General features: G+C 36.9%; 1 long non-coding RNA gene across 1 annotated transcript; it reads left to right on the top strand.

The window, feature by feature from the left end:
* Positions 1-4,656, top strand: LOC106875782 (uncharacterized). The gene is made up of 3 exons (XR_001410160.3): positions 1-233; positions 2,359-2,560; positions 3,673-4,656. It is a non-coding gene; the product is annotated as an uncharacterized LOC106875782 (long non-coding RNA).
* The last annotated feature ends 16,000 nt before the right edge of the window (positions 4,657-20,656 follow it).

Here is a 20,656-nt window from a genome sequence, read left to right on the forward strand (position 1 = left end):
CGATGTTTACGACAACGATCACTATGATTCCTTTTAATTGTCATTTCGTGGTTTTGTCGGATAAAGAATTGTGGTGTTGTGCTCTAGAAATATAGTTGCTGTGGCAAGATAGGAGTATATAGTATTGGACGAGCAACCTAATTTAGTTAAGATGACGTATGCGATCATCATCACCATCTTCATCAGTAGCAGCAGCAGCAGCAGTAGAGACAGCAATAGTGACAGCAGCAACGGTAAAGTAACAGCATTAGTAAAGTAGTAGCAGTAGTGATTTAATGCAGCTGGCATATGCATTTCTTCATTCTATTTATAATGAAAGTTTGGACGTTTTTCGCTGTTATGATGTTATTTAGTATTGTATCTACTCTGAGTAGGCCTGTTGTAGGCCTGTAATAAAGTTATGCATTAGGCACTAGATTCTGTAATGTATTCTTTCTTCTCTCTGAACAGTGAGGTCTAGTTGAAAACAAATTTAGTTGTTATTGCTTGCCTTTTGTTGGTTCGTTCGTTAGATTTACTAACGTCATAATATGTTTCCAGATCTGCCCTAGTCGAGTATAGGATATGGCACGCTGTTGGTCTAACGGCTAAGAGTTACAGTAGTGACTTATTTATCTAGTGATACCATGTTTCTATCTAACTGAGGACTGTATGGTACACTCTTACTTCAGTGATGAGTTATATGGGGTGCAGTGTGACGGGCTAGAGATATTACATTATACCGATATATCTGTCTCTCTTCGATCACTGGTTCAAGCAGTGACCACAGCAAAATCGGAAAAGGTGGACTCGATTTGAGCGTGATAGTTGCTGTCCCTTGCATCCTAGCACAGTGTTTGCGGCTAGTGAAACCGTCAATGTTGCGGTTACTTCTGTAACTGTGTGTATGTCTGTTTTTATGTTGATAGACTGAAATGATGTTTAGGATGCAATCTTAGTAAAGCTCAGAGCTTTTCCACAGGTGACTGGATCTTTAGATGCGATTTTTCATATAATGGCTGGAACTGTGATGGATAAGTTTGCACAAACTGTGACACTCACATGTAGTTTCATTTTTGTGTTTCTTATTAGTGTTGTTGAAGCTATTGTTACACTCAATATTGTACTCTCTTTCGCTCTCTCTCTCTCTCTCTCTCTCTCTCTCTCTCTCTCTCTCTCTCTCTCTCTCTCTCTCTCTTACATAGATATGTATAGGGTGACACTATGGTTATATAACTGAAAAGGTCAAAGTTCTTATATAAATGATAATTTAATTATGATAAATTATACTATAATTTATTATATTATAAAAGTTATAATAAATAAATTAAAGTCTCAGTCACTTCTTGATGTAATTACAAAATTATAATAACTAATCAATGAAAAATATCAACACTTGTTACGAGTTTGCAGTAACACAAACTACACAGCGGTGATTTTTTGTGTTAGAGTTTATCACGAAACGAAGGACAACATCTTTACTAATCAGATTTTTGGCATGTCGTCTATGCATGGCTTATAATTCCTAAATTGTCCGTTGCTCACCATGGTGTTCCACAAATAAATCTCGATCATTTCCACAGTTTGGGAAAATGGCGTTCACAGTCCACACTACCTACAGGCAGCATTATAACACTTTGAAGCAGCTTGAACAGTTCAAAGAAGTTATGTCTTGTAGAGATGTAATTTGGTCAGTGAATTCAAAATGTGTCTTCTGCTCTATGACACGCATTGTATAGTGGCATTCTGTATTCAAGTCGTTCAAGTTCGGTATATATGTCTCAAATATGAATTTTAGACCATCAATGTTGAGAAACTGGTCACTTTTGGAATTAAGATGGGAAAGGCTTATCATAATATGGGTTTCCCACCAAAAAGTGGTGCTGGTGCTCTGAGTAAATTTAATCCAAAACACGAATATAGATAACACGACGAAAATCGGCGAAAAGATCACTTTTTTATTTCTTATTGGCCGATTTCCTGCAACCGCAATGACCACCAAGATGCACTCAGTAAGGTTGTCAGAAGCCGGCAATTTGTCTCATAATTTTGCCCGTCCTGGGGTCGATTTGCTCGACTAAAGGCGGTGCTCCAGTATGGCCGCAGTCAAATGACTGAAACAAGTAAAAGAGTTAAAAGAGTCATATGCCAAATATCTTCGTCATCCATCTTATTTCGCGTCACATCACGATTCTCAGTGCAACTGGATATCACTTCACTTACATTCATATCCAGTAAAGAAGATAACAGCGGTTTTACCAGATGCTTAGTTCGTAGCAGAACTTGTTCAAAGAGGGCAAGGAGAATACAAACTTTTGTAGACAAAAGTGATAGAAAGGTCTTACCAATTTATCGATTTACTTTCATATTGTTTTTCAGATGGCTAGGTAACCTCCCAGAAATATGAAAGAATATCCAAAATAAACTGGAGCGTACTATGCACAGCATAAAATTATTACACAAGCCAGCGTATATTGGACAAGTTTTTCAGCTCCATTGGTTGTCTACATGTTTTGCCTGTAACCATATGAAGTTATGATGTGCTTAAACTGGTACTCAGAGTGGACCGAACCACAGACAGGTAGATTTGGAATTTTCGTCACACTTCATTAAGTCGAAAAATTATCTCGCAACCATAGCATTTTAACGCTGTCACAGCCATTATAGATTGAGTCGACATGGATTGCTAATGAGATAAGAGCATGCAGCTTTAGTTGATTATCGGGGATCTTTGGATCATGACCGAAGCACCATCATAGCTTTGAACAACATATAACTAGTCGTCAATACCAATAAATTTTAGTACTGAATCTATGAACGGTAGAAGCAATTCGGTGTCGAGTTTAAAAGTTACCTGATATCTAATAAATTCTTCACAGATACCATTGCCAAAAACTTCATGCAGAACAAATGAAAGCTGTTTGGTTTTTGTAATGTCCTTTGTTTCATCTACAGTTACTGCGAAGAGCCAGGTTTAGACACTGCTCGAACTATCGCTCATTTGTTTATTAAGGTCACGACAGAAAAAAAAAAAAAAAGAAATCAAGAACTTATTCTGAACATAGTGATAAATATATTTTGTATTACAGTATCCCTTCATTATCTGTTCACTGACGATATCATCATGTGTTGATAACATTCCTCACATATTGCCATATACTTGCCCACCTTCCTGTCCTCTTCGAGAACTCAGTTGTAGTGCCGTTAATTATAAAAGCCAAAATAGGTAGCAACTAATTTCACGAACTTGCTTCGCCTAGACGTTTTCTTTTCTCAAAGTTTTGGTTTTCTTTTTATACAAAAGTTGCAGTTATGTTAAATTTTGGCAGATACCCAAAGCAACCATTTCCTTCTTGCATGCTTTCAATCGGGTATGACTCTTAATGAATGACTGTTCATATACCTCTTTTGATTTGGACAGTAAATACATTGTGCAACACTCAAAAAAGTACAAGAGATCTGTGGCCATTTTTATATGCAAAATGACATGGGAAATCCATTTCTGGCCTTCTTTTTGTTGAATTAGGCATGGTTTCTACAGAATTGTCACTGTATACCATTTTTGTCATTATTATTAAATAAAATTCTCTACTGCATTGTAAAATGGGTTTCAACCCAGGGCTAGAGACCAATCTTAGTAACATCTACAATGTGATTCAAAGCTTGTGTTTAATGTTATTTTTTATCTTTCAGATCTTATTTGTTTTCAACAATGAGTGCAAGACAGTGCAAGAATGATCCAAACAGATTCTGTTATATATGTGGGGAATTGACTTTTGCTAAAGAAAAGCGCAGTATTACACGCCATATCAAGAAAATATTCATGAAAGTATCATATGAAGATCTGAAAGCAATTCTAACAAGCATACAGTATGATGACCATACCTGGCATATATGTGCAGATTTTAAGGTTGCGGCCATGCTTACTGGCCTTCAGCTTAGCTATACTAAATTTTGCTGCATCCTGTGCTTATGGAATTCCAGAGCAAGAGCTGAACATTATGTACGCAAGATGAAACTGAGCAAAGAAAACACAACATCAAGCACAAACCACTTGTGAAAAGTGATAGATTTTTTTTTACCACCTTTGCATATTAAACTTAGTTTGTTTAAGCAATTTGCGAAAGCCTTGGACAAAGAATCCTCCGCATTTGCATATCTTGCAGAAAAGTTCCCTTCCCTGAGTAAAGCTAAAATTAAAGAAGGTTTCTTCATAGGTCCCCAAATTCGAAAAATTGTACTTGATGAAACCTTCATCACACATCTCAAAAGAAAAGAGAAGCTTGCCTTTGAGTCATTGAAGAAAGTTTGCCATAACTTCCTGGGCAACCATCTTTCAGAAGACTATTTGCAAGTTGTGAATGATCTGCTGAATCATTATCATGATATAGGATGTAACATGTCTGTAAAAGTTCATGTGCTTCACTCTCATTTGGAATTTTTTGCGGAAAATCTTGGTGATGTGAGTGATGAACATGGCGAAAGATTCCATCAGGATATTTCCGTGATGGAGCGACGGTTCAAAGGAAAATGGAACCCTGGCATGTTGGCAGACTACTGCTGGAGTATAAAAAAAGATCACACTCTGCACAAGAGGCTTAGAAGGACAAAAGTTGTTTAAATTAACAGGTGTGTTTTTAATTCATAACCAATATATGTTTTGTTATACCAACCAAACTTTTGTTTTTGTTTTTGTAACTTTCATCATTTGCAATGGTGTGTTCAATACACAATGTTATGCAGTATATTATAAAACATATGGTTCATGGTACTGGAAAACGGTGCCTAATCTGGAGAAATAAAGGTCAGAATCAGAATCAGGACAATTTTTTGACTCAGAAACAAATTTTACTTCACTTGTACTTTTTTTGAACCTGAAATTTGTTGCACAGTGATATCGATAGCAAATATAATGCATTTTGATAAACTGTACTCTGCACATAGATATAATTATAAATCATATCTGTAGACTCTGGATTGAAACTCTGATAATTTGAGCCAAGCAATGTTCGGGAAATTTTCTGAGCTGCGGTTGAGAGGCTTCGTCGCTTTGGTTGTTGCTGTCTACAAGATTGTTGCTGTCTACAAGATTGTTGCTGTCTACAAGATAAGAATCACCTCTCTGCAGAGCCATAATTGTCATTTAAGTGAAAGGTTTTCCGATTCCTTAGCACTGTGCAACCGTCCTTTCGACATGAAAACTGAGAGGGAATTATATAAGTGTGTATTACCAAATTTAGTATGCAATAACGACCTGGCTTCGACAATTTGGGTTATGTATGTCCGAACTGAGGAGATCAAAACAAACCTCCCAGTTGTTATCATCAAAGCTACAAATGAATAAGTATTTCTTCAAATAAACATCTCGATTCCTTAAAACAAAAAGCCTCGCATACAAAAAAACAAAACAAAACATAAATACAAAAATCATGAAGTAGATCTGAAAGATTTCAAAATGTGAAAATGGAATTAAATCCAGAACCAATAATAATCGCTTCCAATGGAAGGATCGAGAGGGATCCTCGGATCAGATTGTTCGACTACTACCAACATTTACAGAGATTCTTATGCAATAAACAGGTGTAGTCGCCTTTACTCAGCTACGTCTTTCCACAGCTCCTCCCTTTGACGTAACTACAGTCATGGATCAAGTATAGATCAAGACAGGCTGTCTGATATCAGGAACGCTGCCAATTCTCTACCAGTTGTTGCAAAGCTAGCGGAATCATTGGAAATTTTTTTTTATTGAATGAATTCTTGTGACCTCCTAATATTGCAAATCAGGTTACTTAGCCTAGTAACTGATGGTTTTAGAGTCTTATTGTTTGTAACTTTTGCTGAGCCATGGGGCAACTAACAACATGGTAAAAAATCCCTGCTATTAATTTGGTGTGGATGAGTACTATCAAATAATTCAATCACAAAATATATTTAAATTAAACATGAAAAATTTGAAATATTATCATCACTTACATGGAAAAATTGAAATATTATCTTTCAGTAATTTATAAGTTAAAATCTTAAATTATTGACACATTATCAATTATCTTATAACAACAATGCCTGGAAAAAACATGGATTGCATGGGAAGATGCGAGCATGAAAAGTCATATTCTTAAGATTATAAACCTGGAAAAGTACAGGACAAGTTATTACATCTGTAAAAGTATTGGACAAGCTATTACTTCCAGTAAAGTAAAGAATAAGAATCCTTTTATTTAAAATATTGCAGCTAAAATTAAAATTTGAATATTAAAACTTATTTTATTATAGTTTACAAATAACACTATACTTATTTAAGTAGAATTTGGCTAATTTACTACCTTAAATACAGAAAAAAGTGACTAATTAGACAAACTTACAAATTAGCTGAACAGTTTTGTACAATGAATTTAAAAGATGAGAACTGTAAAGAGTGATAAATTAGAAGAACTGGCATTCTTTGCTGCAATATTTGAAGTAAAAAGTTTCTTATTCTTTACTTTACTGGAAGTAATAGCTTGTCGTATACTTTTACAGGTGTAATAACTCGTCTTGTACATTTCCAGGTTTATAATCTTAAGAATATGATTTGTCATGCTTGCATTTTTCCATGTAATATATTTATATATATATATATATGTACGTACGTGTGTGTGTGTGTGTGTGTGTGATAAGCTTCATGTCGAAAACGAGTAATGAGGACAGAAACAACTCTAACAAGTTTGACGTAAGAAGAGGGCAACGTTCAGACAAAAACCCGTTGAACTGGAAAGTCACAAAGTACAAACACAAGAATGGCACACACACACAAAACCACACTGCCCTCAGATAAAAATCTTACGACGTAGTTAATTTGTTTTCATTATTTACAATTTTTCTATGTACAGATAAAAATTTTACAATACAGCAATCCCTCGAATATCGCGGGTATTACTCCCCCCCCCCACACACACACGATGAGAGAAAATTCACGAAGTAGAATCAGTACTGTACTGAATATTTTTTTATTTTCATAATTTGTATATTCTTTTATTCTTTTACTTGTTTCAGCAATCGAACTAATCGACCTTGTAAGCCTAGTACTTATTCTATCGGTCTCTTATGCCGAACCGCTAAGTTACGAATACGAAAACATACCAACATCGGTTGTCCAGCGATGGTGGGGGACAAACACAGACACACAAACATATATATATATATATATATATATATATATATATATATATATATATATATATATATATATATATTTATATATATATATATATATATACGACGGGCTTCTTTCAGTTTCCGTCTACCAAATCCACTCTCAAGGCTTTGGTCGGCTCGAGGCTATCGTAGAAGACACTTGCTCAAGGTGCCATGCAGTGGGACTGAACCCGGAACCATGTGGTTGGGAAGTAAGCTTCTTACCACACAGCCACACCTGTGCCTATATTTATCTTATCATAAATGCAAAGCAACACCACACACTCGCCTCCCGAGTTTCGTTTTCCATACAGTATGTGCGATTCTTTGTTTACTCATCTACGGTGCACTACGTATTTTCTTTTAATATATTTTAATTAATGTGTTATACAATGCAGTACTGTACTGTATTTTTATTTATTAATTTAATAATTTTTAGGCGTGAAAATGCTTATTTTACCACAGAAGTAATTAAAATCTAAAAGAAATATGGATATACTGAGGAGTCCGCGATATAAATTTACATACATTAGAGAGAAAAATCCACGATGTACTGAGGGCGCGATAGGTGAACCGCGATATGGCGAGTAATTACTGTATAATAAATTTGTTGTTAAGGTTATCTCTATAGATTTTCTATAGACATTATAGCCAGCACTGATTTTGTTACGTTTCGTATCCGAGACGCCAGATGTAAACAACGAGATCGAAGATGAAAAATGGGTAATGGGCTTATATGTCATCTTTCAGGAAAATTTCCTCCTTCATCAGCATCCGTCCAACCCTATGAGCTCGTGGATGCTTAATTGGTGGATTGGTGTTGATGAAGGAGCAAAATCTCCTGAAATATAGCATATAAGCCCATTTTTCATCTTCGATCTCATTGCTATATACATTAGGCGTCTCGGTTACGAAACATCGTAACAAAATCAGTGCTGGCTATAATTTCTATAGAAAATCTGTAGAGATAGCCTTAACATGCAATTTAATAGCACTGATAACACAGTAGGACACAATATTAACTTATAAAAGCCTTTAATATATTTCGTAGTATATTATGGTTGCATAACTAAATACGGTCATTAATAGTTAATTTGTTTTAATTATTTGCAATTTTAATATGTAGAAATGATTTTATTCAATTTGACGACAACGCATAAGTATTTTCAAATCTGACGGTGTTTTACACAGTCGATTATAACTTGTACATGTCTTACATTACTTTGAACAGCACGAGAAGAGAGATGGCTAGTTAAGTTAACATTTGACCTGGTGGCAAAGTCACATTTTGGACCTTGATAGTTTGCAAGATTATTCGTATTTTGATAATTTAGTTTTCTGTTTTCATGCAACTGGTTATTATAATTGATTCCTTGTACTTCAAAATTTACTAGTCCTATATAGCACCATCTTCTCCAGTTGTTTTGGTGTTTTGCTATATCATCCCAGTCATTACTTTTTATATTGAGTCATTTAAAATTATCCCTAAATTTGTCTTTATTTCGCAGTCTACCAACCGTACGACTTCAATTGCCTATAAAAGACTTGTTATAGAATTCTATCATCATTCACTCACAAAATATGACCCAACCACCTAATTTGGAGAGATACTATGCCAGGGATATTACACATAGAAAATCTATCACTTCCTCATTCTATCATTCCATTTTATTTTGCATATTTATCTCAAGACACCGATATGAAAGCTGTTTAATTGATTAATGTGCTTCCAAGAGGGGGTTCAAGTCTCTGTACTACACAAAAGAATTGTCATGACGATTGCTTTACAGATTTCAATTTTGGTTTTAATAGAGACCTCATAGGCATTCCGGAGTCTCTTGAACTTGCTTTGCCTATAGGAATTACAATTTCTTTATCAAACTTTCACATCATTTGTCACAACAGAGTCGAGAGAGGTGAAAGAACAGACTGTTTTTAGTGTTTTTCCTTCTACAAACACTGTAGACATAATCTTCGGGCTATTACCAGGACATAGTTGAAAGAGGAGTTATATGTATGTATGTATGTATGTATGTATGTATGTATGTATGTGTGCGTACCTACACACACACACACACACACACACACACACACACACACACACACACACACACACACACGTAGATAGATAAATATAATTTTTTACCGGCAGAAGTTACAGAGGGACTCAAGGACCTAGTGTTTGTTCTATTCAAGTTACACTGAGAAAACAAAGACGAAAACTCACAGATCAGTTGAAAAAACACTTATATCCCCTTTAAATATATAAAAAGACGAAGCACAAGTTTCTTCACATTTAGTTCATCACACTCCAACCGGTTTTCATTGTTTGAGCTACTCTTTCATGGGAAACGAGGAAAATTGTCATTTAAGTATCTTTTTAGAAAGCATTACTTCTCGTCTTTTTCTAATAGTGTTCTGTGTTATACAAGGTACATTATTCACAGGGATCAATAACACTGGGAAACACAATTTTCGTTCTGACCCTTGTTTTTGACTAATTTTTGGACTCTAATCCCAGTTCTTCTGCACCATTCCAACCTTTTCAGTTACAGGGTACTCCCGCTTTGTCGGAAAAATGATAATGATATCGTATCTAACAAATTTGTGTTTATTTTATAGAATGTTTTAAAAATTTACACACAATGGAAAATAGTGAAACAATGTTTAACTGTAAAATTTGTACAAATTAATTTTATTCACACAAAGGATATTGTTTCTGTGAGTTGAATTGCGTGCAACTTGTTAAGGTAAACATTTACAGTTAAAGCTTTTCCGGGAGTGTTCAATCTATGGGCATCAATAGTCAGCCATTATATTTATATTTCGTCTACCCTGATACTGTTCCTCCATGACCTTCATATGTAGAGTTGGGAATATGATTTTCTTTATGTCAACAAGTGGCTTATGTAGAATGTTGGGGCAACCAACTTTGAAATCAGGTCTTAGGGGCTAATTTCTTTCCACCAATGCTTCTCTTCAGTTTTGCTGTCCCACATGCACAGAAAGCAGGGATACTTGATATATGTGTTGCTGACCAAGAAGGATGTATACCATTTTAAGGTCAACAAAGGTGATTCAATTGACTTCGTGATATTGTAACAAATCTAAAACTCTTTATATCAATATATTCTTCACGATGACAAACTGAATGTCCAATTTCGACTACACTATATAAATTGCCATTGTGGAGGAGGTTATACTTTAAGCTCCTCTTGAGCTATCGATGAACAGTCGCTATTCAGTTGAGTTGTTGATCGGAATTCCCAATGGTCCATTGAATTCTGTGTGTTGTGGCAGAACTTTTTCTGGATCGAAATTAGGATGCCTTCGCTCCTTTTTCAACCAAGGTTTTCTCATTTAGTTTTGATGCTAGGAGTTCTAAAGCCTATTTTTGATCATCTCAGATCTCGTGCCCTATCATTCAACTCGTGCTGATCGAATACCTTACGAGATGAGTCATCATCAATTTCAAAATCTGTATCGTTGCTGTCATTGGGTTCTTCCTCATGATCCGCATCTTCAAAAGAAAGGAGCTGAACAAAAACTAGCACTGGGATTTCAGCTGAAAGAGGCACTGGACGTATAGCTGATGGTAGACTAGGACACTTGATTTTACATTTGTTTTTCTTGTTATATCCTGAAGTATCAGTCTGTGCAATATTTTGGTTCTCGCCAAATCATAAGTATACCAAATGCCAACTCATCACGTGCTTCTTTGGTCCACATCCGTAAACTCTACACACACTGCTTACACACCTTGTGAGGGGACCAAGACTTGTCTTGGTCAACAACTTTTACTTTAAATTATGCAAAATAGCTTGGTTTCACAAATACTCTGATGTTTCACGTTTAACTGGGAATGGTGAAACTGTCACAGATATAGGAAAATGAATCAGGGCTGTTTAGGTACTTACAGCAAGAAGTAGCAGTAGCAGAAGGAGACATGATCTGAAAGAAAGGAAATAAGCATGGAATAAAAAAATAAGTTGTGTAGTCACAAGCTTATAAAAAGAAAACAAAATGCTTACATATTATAATATCTGCTAACCCCTTGCAGACAGACTTTCATGTATTATTTGCAGAATATGATAGTAGTCACCTATATAGAGTGGCCATGAGGGCCTGTAACCACTATCCCAGAAAAATATGTGTATTCTACATAAATATGTATGGACATGTATTCAAAAATGAATATACATACATATACACTCATACAAATACATCATAGATACCTATATATTCACACAAATACTCCATAAGAAAGAACAGGGTAGAAATTTAGGCCTCAAACCTTAGGACAGAATCCCTCCACACTTCAAACCAGAAGTTCACTCACTTCAAAGCCTTGCCATCTCTCTTCAACTGCACAAATCTGTTCTTCGGTCTTTTAACTTCGAATCCTCTGCGCTACAGTACTTCTCACTACCATAACTTAATTACATTCGCGTAATTTCAAGCATCTTAGCACCAAGTCAGCCTCCAGTCTCCATCTTGAAACAATAACTTGACTCTTAAGAATTGAAAACCAGCTGCGATATCTGGTTGGTCAATAACCATGACTTTCTTTGGCAGGAGATTTTAAACTAACTATAAGATGCCATGCTTTTCAAAACTCAACCTAAAGTCAGCAAATCTGAAAAAATCGCTCTCCTTATCAAAAAAATAATAAAAGCAATCAACTGACTAATCCTATAACTTGCGGACAAACAGTACAATTGTGAAAAATGAAGCTTGACGTGATAGAAGAAAACTGACTGTAGCTTTGAAATCAGCATGCCAATTTTAATAAAGTGAAAAACTGAACTCACCAGAAATTATGTTTAAAATTGTAATTGCTTGTTATATAAGAACAAGGCCTTGATCATCTAAAATACTTGACCGGTGTTTTAGTTTATCGACCCAAGGAAAAAATGATCTCCGAGAGATTTGAGCTCAGTGTTTAAAGAGCCGAAACAAATACCGTAAGGTATTTTTAGAACGCTGCAATGACTCTGCCAAACGACTTCTCTTTTTCAGGGGAATTAATAATCAGACTTTATGACCAGTTTATATGTGTGTGTGTGTGTGTGTGTGTGTGTGTGTGTGTGTGTGTGTGTGTGTGTGTGCCAAAAATATCCCCGAAAGACTAATGTGTCGACCTTACGGAATTTTTCTATAATTCTTATAATTGATTTTGCTATCGGTGTACCGTCCTTCGTTTACGTGGTGGGAACTCAGTTTGTTCGAGGTAGTCTTTGAGGTATCTACAACAATGTTATAAATTAAATTATTACAGTTTTACTTAAAGATTTATCTATTCTTGATCTTGGAACTCTGAGTTTTTAGTCAAAAATAAGCATGAACCATAATTTGGTCTTATAATTTGTCACAATGAATTTGAAAATTTGTTTATGAACTTTTACCCAGTGTTTTTGTAATTACAATGACTTTGATTTTCAGAAACTTCTTAATATTCCAGACTTTATGTAAAATAAGTAACATGGTGAAATATGTTTATTATGAATTTAGGTGGCGAGTTGGCAGAAGAGTTAGCACGCCAGACAAAGTGCTTAGAAGCATTGCGTCCGCCTTTTAATATATATAAAATCAACCAAGCGGTTTAAGCGCATGTATATACAGGCATATATGCAGAGTATATGCAGGCACGCGTTCGTATATTATGTCCTACACACTCACACATGCAGACATAGGCGTCTTTTCTCTCTGTCTTTTACGTTTTTCTTTCTTTCCCCTTCTCTATATATATTTACCACACTCTCTCACTCTTTCTTTGTATATGAATATCTGTCACGCTGCGTATACATGTTTGCATGTCGTTATACAGTTTTATTTCAAGATTTCTTGCCAATAGAGAAAGAACCGGTTTCTAACCTAGATCCAAGTCTTCATTAGAATTTCAACATCAACAACAGGGTATTTTTGTTTGTATGCATGTATGTATGTATATATGTATGTAGGTATATGTGCAGATTTGTATGTTTTGTTTTATGTATGTATTCTCATTGCATATTTAGACATGCTCATATATATTTAAATGATAAACTTCTGGAAAGTTTAACAGAGCCTTACAGTTCAAGTGATAGATTGGATCTATAGACTTCGAATTAGCTTTCTTCTTTCTGGTTTTGAAAAGCATAATTTCTCAAGATGGGTATTTAGGAAGTGTGTTACATACCCTAGGATCCCAATAATTACAGGTATAAGCCTGAACTTATAATCTGAATAGAGTAACTGCAAATCTCTCAATAGTTCTTCAGCTTTATGTTAACATCTGCTGGGTAGCTAATTTCTACAACTGTACACAGTTTCTCTTCTCTATCCCAAATCATTATATCAGGTCTGTTGTGCTTACATTTTATTGAGGTTTTCACTGGAACATTCCACCAGTACTCCTTTTTATTGAGTGGCTATAGCTTCTACCACATGTATGTATGTATGTATGTACAGCGCTGGAGTGAACACTTCAGTCAGCTGCTAAACAGACCTTCTCAGATTGTCGCTTGATGACCCCGCCCCCAACACTTGTAGAAATCCAGAAGGCCATCAAGCAACTACATGTGGGGAAAGCACCTAGTCCTGACGGAATACCTCCAGAGATCTTCAAAGAGGGATGTGAAGCTGTTACCATCAAGTTGACTGAGCTGATACAGCAGTTCTGGGACGAAAGGTCAGTGCCACAGGACTTCAAGGATGTTAACATCGTGCATCTGTACAAGAACAAGAGGGACAGAGCTTCATGTGACAACCACAGAGGCATCTCATTGCTGAGCATCGCAGGAGAGATCATGGCTCGTGTTTTTCTGAACCGCATCACGTACCACCTGCTGGACGACGTGGTCTCATAGAGCCAGTGTGGATTTACGAATAGCAGGGGGACAATAGACATGGTCTTTGCAGTACGGCAGATACAAGAGAAATGCCGAGAACAAGACCAGAACCTCTACACCCTCTTCGTGGACCTGACGAAGGCTTTTGACACTGTCAGCCGAGAGGGCCTGAGGGATATCTTGTCCAAGCTAGGCTGCCCACCAAAGCTCGTCAGGATCATCCAGTCATTTCATGATGGCATGATGGCTTCGCATCGTGGAAAACGGAGATGTCTCTAATCAATTCCTGGTCTCCAATGACGTGAAGCAAGGCTGCGTGATGGCACCCATATTCTTCAGCCTCATGTTTGCCACCATGCTCTTCCGCACCCTGTCAAAGTCTGATGCTGTTGTCACTATTCGCTACAGATGTGACGGCCGATTCTTTGACCACAGACGTCTGAAGGCAAAAACCAAAGTCCTGGACGCCCTAGTGAGAGACTTCCTGCTTGCAGACGATTGCGCGCTTGCAGCATTGAATGAACCAGACCTGCAAGAACTTGCCACTTGTCTCGCAAAAGCAGCAGAAGCCTTCGGACTAACCATTAACCTGCGAAAAACTGAAGTGATGCTTCAGCCTGCACCTGTCCTGACACCTCCTGAGCCTCAGATTGAGATTGAGGGCACAACTCTGAACAACGTGGAGAGCTTTACATACCTGGGAAGCTGCCTGTCCTCAAACTGCAGCATGGACAAAAATGTCTCCATGAGGCTTGCAAAAGCAGGAGCTTCATTTGGCAGACTTTGGACATGTGTGTGGGACGAACGAGGCATCAGACTTTCCACCAAGCTGGCAGTCTATAGGGCAGTCATCATCACTTCTCTGCTGTACGGCTGTGGGACGTGGACGCTGTATAGGAGGCAAAGGCGAGTACTTGACCAGTTCCACCTCCGCTGCTTGCGACGAATCATGAGAATTTCTTGGGAGGACAGAGTTTCCAACACTGAGGTGTTCGCAGACCCGAAATGCTCGGGATTGAAGCCCTCATCATGAAGGCCCAGCTCCGGTGGGTCGGACATGTAGTCCGAATGGACGACACGCATCTACCAAAGATGATCTTCTCTGAGCTGGCTTCTGGAGCAAGAAACCATGGAAGGTCACTGAGATGATACAAGGACAGCCTGAAAACTTCCCTTGAGGCCTGCAACATTTCAGCCCGTGGCTGGGTATCGCTTGCCTCTGACCGCGGCGCCTGGCGTCCAGCTGTCCAAAAGGCTGTTCGAGGAAAAGCGCCTCAAGAGTCTGGACCAGAAGCAACAAGCCCGAAAAGAGAGGATCTCCAACTCTACTTCTGCTGTTACGTGCCCAACATGTGGCCGCGTCTGCGCGTCCGCCTTTGGGCTCCGCTCCCACCCCAGGTGTCACTGACGTCATTATCGAACCCCGACAGACTTCCATTATTATTATGTATGTAAGTAGGTATGTATGTATGTATCTATCTAAACATGAATGTGTATGTCTGTACTTTTATTACATCAATTTCTAGTTATCTTTTCTATATTATTGTCCCCTCCACTACCTATATGACTCCTAATTTCTGACTATAAATAATGACTTCATCCAAATGCGAAATCTTATATTACTTGCTTCTCTGTCTGAAGAATTTCTAATAGAAGACATCTTTCATTTTCTCCAGCATGTACAATTTTGTAACTGAAACATGTGTAATGGTGTATAATAAATAATACCAAAATTTTTCCACTCTCTTGTTTTTACATACACGCATGCGCGCATACATAACTCGAAACAGTTTCAAATTAGGATCCTCTGACTTCAATGTACTTGTTGTACTCCATCCACTTCAAGAAGGCCCTGCGGAAGTTCTCCAAAGTGAAGGTGTTCAAATCCTTGTCACAGCCTCCATCATCTTCAAAACGACTGCCGCTGAGGTTCTCTTGCTCCATGTAACCAAAAGTCACAGGGAGCAAGGTCTGGACTGTAGGGAAGGTGAGGGACACTTTTGCTCATCTTTGTCAAGTAGATGATTACTTGAATACTCGTCACTAAGTACTCTGGGAATAAACTGTACACAAATTTTGCGCATGTTCAGATGTACACGAATAATTCTGTGTACAGTTGCCTCACCAAATCTAAACTGTGTGCATATTGTCGTTATAGATATACGACGGTCTTCAACCAGAAAATTGCGAATTTTCTCAACCAACTGCGATGTTCTGATGTCTCTCTCCTTCCCATCTCTCTCACTTACTTTGTTGGCAAAGCAGCTTATTAGATATCTAGTAATTACAATAGTCTAGGACATTTATAACTGCCTCTCCTAAGAGTTTCATAAAGCTTCTGGGATGCACCCTGTGTGTGTGTGTGTGTGTGTGTGTGTGTGTGTGTGTGTGTGTGTGTGTGTGTGTGTGTGTGTCTGTGTGCACATGCGTGTCTGTGTGTCTTTTAAGTACTCGCGCGCGCACATGCTGTGTGTGTGTGTGTGTGAGTGTGTGTGTACGTGTGTGCGTGTGTGTATGTGTGTTTATGTATGTGTGTATGTACTGAACTACTGCTGGTATTTCACGTTACTTCCTAAGGAGAATACCTTGCTAGAAGTGCAATAATTGAGCCTTCTAGAAATAGACTTGTTTATATTAATAAGTTGCCTCTATGGTCATGATATAAATTTGTGATTTTTACGGATAACAATTTGAAATTATAAATAACCTACACTCTCTGTACCTAATTTAATTAGCGTTTGAATAGTTCACTATAATATAATCGATATCTGTCACAAACGGCAATTTTCTATTTTTATATCCCGTACAATATCCCAACAAAATAAATCTGCTATTCCACTATCCTATAGCCAATGTATAGCCATTAATTCTTCTACAATAAAAATATGGAGCGGATAACATATATGTTGAATAGACCACCAGCTACAAAGATACTAGGCCCCAAGTATCTACATGAACAAAACCACCAACTTCAGTAATATAACTAGACCACCATTTGTTTACTCAGATCTCCGTGTTTGGCGATATGGATTCAATTGTTCGATTACCTGAATTATCTGCTCCTGAATAAATGTGTAAGTTGCTGAGCGTTCCACATAGTGAGTCAGCTTGACACAGTTTGGGACAAGGCTTTACCTTTTGAGTTTCCGGTAAAATCCACCCGATGGGTTTTTATAATTTCGCTTTTGATAGAATTTCAGCGTTTGATTAGTAATCAAGTCACGGCCATCTCATCTATATTATGGGTATGCGGAGCGAAAATTAAGGTTTTCTAAATATCAATCCAATTTTAAAACATTAATAATATTGTTGGGGCAAACTGATCGAAACAATGGGCAGATAAAACAGCCACTAGAAAGTTACCTCACTGAGCCACTTTATTTGAGAGCCAATGATGTGTAGCCCCTGGGTTAGTCTGACGGTGCAGTGTTATAGTGTGCAGACAGTTAAACAAAAAAGAAGGCGCAACCCTTAGCTATGTTTTCTTCCTAGTTCTACCATGTTTTACCTTATCGAGATTCAAGTTATACACTCCGATACATATTGAATAGTATGGAGAATAATGTGATAATCCGGATATATTGTACTTTCTTCGTTGTTTAATCTATTTTTGTACGCCCACAGATTCTAATGGTAGCCACAGCGCAGACAGGAAGGGGACTTGGTCAGAGTGCAACAGTTGCTTTTTCTCTGTACTTAGTGATGTGTATTCCAACACAGTATTTGGGGTTATACCTCGGGTTTCTGTAGGTGTATTCTGTGTTCAACATGTGACGATGTCTAAATGTGTTGTTTTCTATTTTAGTTTAATGTGGTTTGTTATGGAGTGATTAATAGTGCAGGCAGAACTGTTATTGTCTATATTTATGGTTGTATTATATTGTTATTGTGGGTTTATTCTGCTAGCTAAATGTGTATCTGTGAGTATTATAAATATGTTCGAGTTATATTGATGTTATGTTCGAAATTAATGCTACTAATTGACCTAATAACAGTAGTGCCGTCAATTTGTTTGATCATTCTAATTTTAGCGTCGTTGCAATGCTGCTAAATCAGCTAAATCTATTGATGAATGCAACTATCTCCAGTTTCTAATATCTAAGATAAATAAGACGTATCATTTTAACAACGGTGCAAAGCTTAAAAATTATAGGAGACTGGGAATGAGATTGACAGATGTTTATATATTTCCTGTTGTTAGGGATATAACTGAAATAAATAGTTCCAACTCAGAAATGAAATTGTGTAGCAGATTCAACTTTCCAGAAACATTTCAGGTTGCATCATTTTGTTTACATATCAAATTTTCTGTGGTAGACATCAGCTGTTCAATTATACATATTTTGCCAGCTGTGATTTAACCATATAGAATCATAAAGATCATAGAATCTCATACAGCCGGGATAATTAAATCAAATATATTTGCATTCCTTTAACAATGCATAAAGAAATAGATATTCGTTGTCAATGATTAAACTTACGTCAGAAATTTGTAAAATTTTTTGTTTATCATAATTATTTCATTGTCTGTTACTAAATTTAGAGTGCTAATTCCAAAAATGTTAACCGTTTCAGAAGAATTAAACTATAGTGAATAGCTGCTTCAAATACCTATGTAAAATCAGTTTTCAATTTCACATTATTTTCTAGAGTTGGAAATCTTACCATTGTATAATATGTTAAGTAGTGAAGACAAAACATCACCAGATATCTTGTTATGCTTACAGTTGTTGCTGTGTTAGAATCCAGCAGGTATCATAAAGTTGTGAAAGGTGCCGAAATCTGGACAGTGCACTTTGGAATGTTATTGGTGATCAAAGCAAGCCTTAGGCCCCACATGTAATATGTGGATGCTGTTAATTTAACTCTTTGCTATTTCCAGAATATGAAGAAACTCGAAGAATAACTACACGAACTCTTATTTTTGTATATTACATGTTACAATGTAGATTAAGTTTAAGCGAAAGGATGATCTTCATTGTACAACTCAAAGAAAGGAATTCAATCGGAAGAGATTAGTAGAAGATTGCTGGACTACAATGCACCAGTAAAAGGCATACAGAATTTAAAAGTTGTTAGTGAAGACCCGAATTTCTGAAAAGATGCACATAGATTGCTTACTGTTCTTGGACTGAAGCATGACTATGTAGAATGAGGACTTTTTCATAGACAGTTCAATTTCAAACCTCAAAGCAGTTTTACTTCACTAAGTAGATATCAATTTTTACCTTTTGGACAATCAGTACAAATGAAACAGCTATGAAGATGTTAAACGGTGACTTGCCAAAATCAAGAATAGAGAATATAAGTTATATGTGAGGAAGGTTTTCAAGGAGGTTGCCTTTATGCTCTATCAGGTGGATATACATGTTATACATCTTTTTTTGTTTTGTTTATAGAATAGTAGGCTGTTGGTAATTATTACTAGATACACGCACACACACATATACGCACACGCACACGCACACACAGACACAGTATGCATTACTTGCAAGCATTGCGCATTATGTTTGTGTGTGTGTGTGTGTGTGTGTGTGTGTGTGTGTGTGTGTGTGTGTGTGTGTGTGTGTGTATGTGTGTGTGCGCGCGTGTATAGAACTCCTGAAATATCTCCTGCACGGCCACTCCGGATGTATATTTTCTGTTTACAAACCTAACTGACCATGACGTCTTCCCCCCTCCTCTTGTAGAGAAGTTATGTGCCTATGGCCATTTGAGCCTGACGAGTCAATGCGAAACTTATGGTCACCCTCTGACCGACCATAACAATTTCCGATATACCAACCTTAAAGAAGTCAACTTCCTGGACGTTAACATGAATCTTTACACCGCTTAACACCAGAAAATTTAAACTCTACTACCACAAACCAAACGAGGAAGTCTCGTACATGGACATAGGTTCCAACCACCCACCAGCAGTAATTAAACAAATGGTTAACAACATTAGCAGGCGCGTCTCCAATTTATCCGCCGACAAAGATACTTTTGAAAAAAGCCGCCCCATATTATAATGTTGCATAAGAAATGCTCAACTTTAAGAATAACATATACTACATTGAACCAAATACGTAGATAGAGGAAAATCTTATGGTTTAACCCACCTTATAGCATGAATGTAGCCACTAGCATAGCTAGGAAATTCTTAAAACTAATAGACAATCACTTTCCGCATCCACACAAATACCACAAGATCTTCAACAGCAATACTGTTAAAGTTAGCTATAGTTGCCTCCTAAATATAGGATCAATAATACTCAAATAAAAATAAATATAAACACACAAGAAACACACCCGAAAGACAATGCAACTGTAGATCCCCAAATCGCTGCCCTCTAAACGACAATTGTCTCGAGAAAGAACTCGTTTATATGGCAAAAATCACGGACCCCAACAGAGTAGCAAAAACGTATATCAGAATGATGGGCAACTCGTTCAAGGAAAGGTATACGAAATATCTGGCGTCATTCAGAGACAAAAGTATAAAAAAACATGCAAAATCCTGTCAAATATTATATGGACATTGAAAGAAGGAGGATAAGCAAACCCCAGATAGAATGGAAAATTATTGCTAAAGCCAAAAAGTACAGAAGATGGGATATCAAATGGGAACTCTGTAGTACTGAAAAATTAGACATTATACAATCAACAGATAACATCCTAAACATTAGAGATGA

This window comes from Octopus bimaculoides, chromosome 2 (assembly GCF_046866305.1).
Source record: "Octopus bimaculoides isolate indiv1 chromosome 2, ASM4686630v1, whole genome shotgun sequence".
In the NCBI taxonomy this organism is placed as follows: domain Eukaryota; kingdom Metazoa; phylum Mollusca; class Cephalopoda; order Octopoda; family Octopodidae; genus Octopus; species Octopus bimaculoides.